Below are 7,861 nucleotides of genomic sequence, written 5' to 3'. Positions count from 1 at the left end.
TTAGCCGTTTCTGCCTGTCATGATGATCAAGAAAAAACACAAGGATAAAATGGAGGAAGGGAGAACAAGGCTGTAAGCCACTTTGGATATTCACTGGGGAGAAGAGTGGGGTATACATATCCAAACTGATTCATGAGAGAAGCTGGTACTGGGAATTCTCACAAACACATACATATAAATATAAAATAAACCTTCAAACAGATCCCAAGCAGGAGTGAAGAACTCGTCCATTCAGTTTGTCCAAATATCTTTTTAAAATGGGATTGGAAACTCTACTTAAGAAAAGCCCTGCTGGATCAAATCAGCGGTCCATCTAGTCTAGCATCCTGTCTCACACAGTGGCCATTCCAAACCAGTTCCTCTAGAGGGCCAACAACAGGGCACAGAGGCCGAGGCCTTCCCCTGATGTTGCCTCCTGGCTCTGGGATTCAGAGGCCTTAGTGCCTCTGAATGTGGAAGTTCCCCTCAGTCACTATGGCTAGATAAGAGGTTCCCCTCAGTCATCCCAGCTAACTAAGTGCCACAGGAAGTGGTGGCGAGTCGACTACAAGCATAGACAGCTTCAAGAGGGGACTGGATAGATATACAGAGCAGAGGTCCATCAGTGGCTATTAGCCACAAGGTATAGATGGAACACTCTGTCTAGGGCAGTGAAGCTCTGTATTCTTGGTGCTTGGCTGGTAGACTTTCTGATGGCACCTGGGTTTTGGCCACTGTGTGACACAGACGTCGGACTGGAGGGGCCATTGGCCAGATCCAACATGGCTTCTCTCACATTCTTAACATCTCATCTCATCAGTCAGCCTCGCCAGACGACAGCACAGGGGGGGGGGGGGGGGCAGGGTGATCAGCTCTTTTGAGAGCATCTCAATCTGCAGTCATCTATGGAGCAAAACTCCCAGAAGTTAGGAAAAGAACAGAGCAGGCAGAATTCTCCCTAATGGGGCTTGGAGTTTGGTTCTGGGATGATCTTTTCCCTGCAGCCTTGGTATTCCCATTTCTAAAACAGGAATAGCTCAAAGATTAGGTAAACAGAGTTTCGTAACCCCATTCAAACCACCTCCTTTTCTGCTTTATTAAAACACACACGGCAATCTTAAACATGTTTACTCATCTTAATCATGCCAGACAGGAATCTTAAACATGTTCAATGCAGTAGAAAAGAGCAAGAGTCCAGTAGCACCTTAAAGGTAAATGTAAAGGTTCCCTTGCTCGAAAGCCAGTCGAATCCGACTCTAGGTTCTCTTGCTCGAAAGCCAGTTGAATCTGACTCTAGGGTTGCGGTGCTCATCTCCGTTTCAAAGCCGAAGAGCCAGCGCTGTCCAAAGACGTTTCCGTGGTCATGTGGCCGGCATGACTAAACACCGAGGCGCATGGAACGCTGACCTTCCCACCGAAGTGGTACCTATTTATCTACTTGCAATTTCTTGCTTTCGAACTGCTAGGTTGGCAGGAGCTGGAACTAGAGATGGGAGCTCACTCCGTCATGCGGCACCCGGGTCTCGAACTGCGTCTTAACCACTTGAGCCACCTCAGCTCCTGTAGCACCTTAAAGACTATCAAAACTTGTGGCAGGTCAGGAGCTTTCGTGAGTCACGGCTCACTACTTCAGAGGCATCTGCTCTCTTCTACTGCTACAGACAGACTGACACAGCTCCCCCCCTTGATCTATGCAGTGGGACTTGCTGTTAAAAACAACTGTATATGGGTTTTCAGCCCAACTTCACCTTTTTAGGATTGGAAGAGAAGAGATATTCAAGCTGCTTCAGGCCCCCTTTCCCCTGACCTGAAAAGATCTTCACCGATTCCATTTTTTAAGACTATGGAAACAGAATTGACAAAGCTTTTTATTGGTTTTGCCAAGACTGCTCACCCCTCCATAAATAATTTAGTTTTATCCCTATGCTTAAAAGTGACAAATCAGGAACAGAGCAAGAACTTATAACAACGGCTTGGAAAAGTTGAGTATATTTAGTGCAAAAATATACCATGACACAGGGAGGCCAAATGACGCCAGTAGCATTGATAGCCATCTGTATTTTCCTTCCCAAAACGTATCGCTAAATCTAAGCACTAAGTGGCTATCTCTCACGTCAATCACTAAAAGAGCCGTCGGCTACCCACAGAAAAAGATAATGCTATGCTATGCTGGGGATTATTAGGAAGGGGACTGAAAACAAATCAGCCAGTGTCATAATGCCCCTGTATAAATCTATGGTGCGGCCTCATTTGAAATACTGTTTACAGTTCCTGTCACTGCACCTCAAAAAATATATTATAGCATACGAAGAGGTGCAGAAAAGAGTAACTATGGCCCCGGTCACACGGGCCGGATATCGCGGGGGGAGGCGTGGCTAATTGCCCCGGCGCAGTTTGATCCGCGATTACACGATCAGACGTGCCGGTGGCACACCACGGGTCCTTCCCTCGGCGCCGGCGGGTAAGCGAGGGACCGGAGGGGGATGCCATGATCACACAACGAGGGACCGGAGGGGAATGCCATGCGCCGGTGCGATCACACCACAGGCGTCTGGAGGCAGCCCGTGGCAAACGTTTACTAGTACCTTGGAGGTACTAGTTTTTTAATGCGTGTTGTCGGCGGTAAGCCACGGGTGCGCTCCACTTCCCAGATATTGGGGTGTGATCGCGCCTGGATAATCCGCCCACCATCCGTGCCTCTCCCGCGGCAACTTTGCCGTGTGACCGGGGCCTAAAAGGATTAAGGGGATGGAACACTTTCCCTATGAAGAAAGGTTAAAGAGGTTAGGGCTCTTTAGTTTAGAGAAACGACGACTGAGGGGTGACATGATAGAGGTTTCCCAAATAATCCCAGTCCCCCCTTGAAGCTGTCTATGCTTGTAGCTGCCACCACTTCCTGCGGCAGTGAATTCCACGTGTTCATTACTCTTTTTTGGGTGAAGAAGCACTTCCTTTGATCTGTTCTAAGCCTACGGCTCAGTGCTTATGTGGAGAAACAAACACTTTGTTGTGACACGTCTCAGAAATGTAGCCCAACCAAGGGAAGCAGACCAGAGAGAATGAACCGCGAGTTAATCTGTAAGGTACACAACTGGAATGATGAATTTTGATATCGAAGAACCCACTACACGAGACCTTCAAGAAACCAAAGGATGTACTGCCAAGTCGCAAGATCTCTATACGACCCCCGGCTGATTTGATTTGCTGCCAGGGACCTGAATTTCATTTAATACAACGTCAGATGGAAACATCGTTCAACGGGACTCTCAAAATCACCTTGTAACCCCTCACGCATCTAGCTATCAATCAGTAGGACTTCTGCCAACCTTCCTTCCGCTCCTTGAAGAGGAATAGGAAACCAAACCTCCAGTAACTCAACAAAATACAAGAACAGCAAACATTCCTCCCACCCCAGCTCCCAATTTTCTGTGGCAACATAACCTTCACTGGCCATGGCCCCTACTCATGGAGGAGAGGCCTATCAGCGGCTCCATGTTCAGAGGCAGTCAGCCTCTGAATCCTAGTGCCAAGAGGCAATATCAGGGGAAGGCCTCGGTCTCTCTACCCTGTTGTTTGACCTTCAGAGGAACTGGTTGCCCCCTGTGAAACAGGATGTCGGGCTAGTTGGACTACTGGTCTGATCCAGCAGGGTTCTTCTTATGTTATGACAAGGATACACAAAAGAATCAAGACGGGTTGCCGTGTTAGTCTGTCTGTAGCCGCAGGAAAGAGCAAGAGTCCAGTAGCACCTTAAAGACTAACAACGAGGTAGTGTGCCATCAGCAGCCCTGTTAAAGGGGGACTGGCCCGGCCTGGTAGAACAGCGTAGCAGGAGACCGCGTTGCCGAGAGAGCTGGCCATCAAATTTGGGTTGTTGTTCCCATCTTGGAAGATTAAATATAGGCTCAACACCGTGTGATAGGATGGTTTTATTGTGTTTTAAATATGTAATTTATTATATGTTTTATTGTATTTTACTCTGGCTTTGCCATATGTAAGCTGCCCTGAGCCGTTGGGAGGGCAGAGTATAAACAAAAATAATAATAAACAAACAAATAAATAAAAATTTGTGGCAGGGGGTGAGCTTTTGTGAGGCACTGCTCCCTTCTTCAGATTTGCTCACTTCTTCAGATTCAGTTACCCGAAGAAGTGAGCAGTGACTCACGAAAGCTCACCCCCTGCCACAAATTTTGTGGGGCTGTCCCACCGAACACATGAAGGTGCCTCCTACAGGGTCAGACCCCTGATATGCCAAAGCCTCCGCTGTCTACTCTGACCAGCAGTGGCTCTCCAGGGTCCTTTCTTTTTTTAACTGGAGATTCTGGGGATTGAACCTGTGGCCTTCTGCACACAAAGCAGGGCCACTTCCCCCTGAACTAGGTGGCTTCTCAGCTTGTCTGGACCCATGGCAAAGAAGCCCTTGAGAGAGTCTACCAGACTTTCCACAGCTTCCACCCCACCGTCAATCTAACTGTGAATTACTCTACACAAGAAATAAACTTCCTGGACACCACAGTACGGATACATGAGGGACACATAAGTACCACATTACACCAGAAACCAACAGATGAGCAAACATATCTACATGCCTCCAGCTACCACCCAAACCACATCAAACAATCCATTGTGTATAACCAAGCCCTACACTATAGTCGCATCTGCTCCAACAGACAACAGAGTGTCGACAGATACTCACTTGAAGGATCTGCAACAGGCATTTTTGCAACTACGGTGTCCTCCTGAGATGGTGAGAAAGATGATTGGAAAAGCCAGAATGATACCCAGGGACAGCTTGCTACAAGACAAGCCCACGGAGAATAACAACAGAACACTACTTCACAGTCACAGGGACTCTGGTACCAAGGCCTGCAACAAACCAAGATGCCAGCTTTGCTCTCATATCGATCCTAGCAACACCATCAGTGGACCCAGCAACATCAGCCAGACCATCTCAGGTTCATATTCCTGCTCATCCTCCAATATGATTTATGCCATCAGGTGTCAACAATGCGCTTCCACCCTCTACACTGGACAAACAAGCCAGTCCCTTCAACAAAGAATTAATGGACATAAGTCTGACATTAGGAACCACAACATTCAAAAACCAGTGGGGGGGACATTTTAACCTTCCAGGACATTCAGTTGCTGACCTAAAAGTAGCAGTTCTCTTACAAAGGAATTTCAAAGGGAGATTAGAAAGACAGACTGCTGAATTGCAGTTGATAATGAAGCTCAAGACAGTGCATCCACCTGGACTGAATCGAGACCCAGGTTTCCTATCTCATTAGCAGTGCTGATTTCTCCACGCCTATTACCCCTCTGCATATCTCACCTAAATCCAATCACGCCTGCTACTGTTATTCACCTGCTACTGTCATTTGCCTGCTAATGTCATTCAGCATCTGAAATCATTCCACTGTCCAATAAATGGGACAGATGGACTCCCTTTCTAGCTGCATCTGAAGAAGTGAGCAGTGACTCACGAAAGCTCCTTCCCTGCCAGATATTTTGTTAGTCTTTAAGGTGCTACTGGACTCTTGCTCTTTTCTCGGCTGAAGGTAGAGACAATCCTGCTCAGAATGTTCGGCAAGACTCTGGAGAGGGGTGGCACCTCAAGAAATAAGAATGCATTTAATTTTTGCTGAAGAGAACAACACCGCAGCCAGACCATTAAATAACTGTGCATTCAAGCTGCAACCAGCTCAAGGTAACCCCCTCAAGGGGTTTTCAAGGCAAGAGATGAACAGAGGTGGTTTGCCATTGTCTGGTTCTGCATAATGACCCTGGACTTCTTCAGTGGTCTCTCAACCAAGTAAAGGACCAAGGCTGACCCTGCTTAGCATCCGAGATCTGACAATATCAGGCTACTCAGGGCTGTGCCTTCACCTCTAATTATTTCACAAGGATGATTAACCAAATAACAGTAACTTTTTTGAACTCTCCCAAAAAAGGGGTCAAATGAGGTGGGGCTTTGGGCTATGCTGAGTTTCCCCCTTGCTCCTGAATACCCACATTTGGCTCTGTTTCCCAGCATGATCTCGAGTTTGCGTTAAGTCCCACATATTGAACACGGCAGTGGTGGGAAGTGCCAACAGGTTGCAGGCAGCCTGGGGCGACCCCGTCGGCTCTTCAAGTCAAGAGATGCGGAGAGGCTCACCCTGACCTGGATAGCCCAGGCAAGCCCAAACGCATCAGATCTCGGAAACTAAGCAGGGTCGACTGTGGTTTGTACTTGGGTGGGAGACTTCCTTGGCATACACCAAGTCGGGAGGACAGAGGCAGGCTTTACTCAGCCACCTCTCTTGAATATCCTCCAGGTCCCCCAAATGGGGTCAGTCACTAGAGGTCAACCTGACTTCCAGGGGCAGATGCACGCACACACACAAAAATACCAAAACCACAAAAACAAAGAGAGAGAGAGAGAGACATCGAGAGGTGGAAAGTGCCATGAAGTTATGGCTGATTTATGGCAACCCCCTGATAGGGCTTCCAAGGCAAGAGATGTTCAAAAGTGGCTTGCCATTGCTTGCCTCTGCGTAGCAAGGCTGGGCTCCCTTGGTGGTCTCCCATCCAAGTACTAACCAAGGCCCACCCTGCTTAGCTTCCAAGTTCAGGCTGGTGAGGGCATAGTGAAGACATACACTCAGGGCTATTTTTGAGCAGGAACGCACAGGAACGGAGTTCCGGCTGGCTCCCGAGTGGGCCACGCCCAGCAGGAACTCATTAGTATAATAGGCCACACCCAACAGCAGACACGCAATAAGATGATTGGCTACATTAGGGGTGTGTGGCCTAACATGCAAAGGAGTTCCTGCTACAAAAAAAAACCTTGGGTTTTGACAACAAACAAGGTAAACGGAATAAGAAGCAAAAGGTGAGTGTGGCTGGATGACCACACCTCTGATAACATGGGGGTGTGGCCTAATATGCTAATATGCTGTGCTGTCAGGGGTGTGGCCTAATATGCTACTGAGTTCCTGCTGTTGGGTGTGGCCTATTATGCTAATGAGTTCCTGCTGGGCTTTTTCTACAAAAAGAGCCCTGCATACACTGATTTAAATATCCTGATTAAATACAACCCTGTCTTTAGATCATTCCATGCACGAGTCCAGCCTGTGTGATGATGAAATTATGGCACGTGAGAAATTTCTTTAAGGAAACCCACCCGCCCACTCCCCGTGAAAGAATCTGATAGTTCTTTTCTGAACATGACTCATCTCTCTCTGCCTTCTAAAATTCAGGCCCATTTCCTAATTTTGAATGCTATTATGACTGTCAGACAGAAAAATTTCGACTTGGCTGGCTATGGGGAAATCTACGGGGTGAAATTAAATGGAAAGTATCAGCCAGAGCGTCAACATGAAACAAAGGTCACTACGGGGAGATGCGGGAAATGGCTTTACAGGTTGCCCTCCCACTGCGTTCACTGATGTATGTGTTTTGTATCTGATACAATGGAAATCAAGCTGCACTTGTGAAATCCAGTATAAATGTAATTTATCTGTGTTGCTTTATGTTAGATATTTATAGATACGTATATCCTGTGCTTTGACCCAGTTATGATTCTCAAGGTAGCTTACAATAAAATTAAAGACAAGAACACGGACAACAAGAACAAAATAACATAATGTGTTGTTACTAAAAAAATCAATAAAATATTTGGGAATATAACATGAGAAATTACTAATCTTTATAAAGATAATTATAAAATAATTATATAATTATAAAGATAATGGGGGTATAGGGAGAGATATTTGTGAATTTCCTGCATTGTGCAGGGTGTTGGACTAGATGACCCTGGAGGTCCCTTACAACTCTATGATTCTACGAATTATCCAAAAGTTTGGGCAAGAATTACTGAAGGTTTAAAAAGATGGGAAAG

Source organism: Gekko japonicus, unplaced genomic scaffold (genome assembly GCF_001447785.1).
Source record: "Gekko japonicus isolate JY-2015 unplaced genomic scaffold, Gekko_japonicus_V1.1 scaffold4226, whole genome shotgun sequence".
Classification (NCBI taxonomy): Eukaryota; Metazoa; Chordata; class Lepidosauria; order Squamata; family Gekkonidae; genus Gekko; species Gekko japonicus.
Note: the sequence above shows the minus strand (reverse complement) of the source record.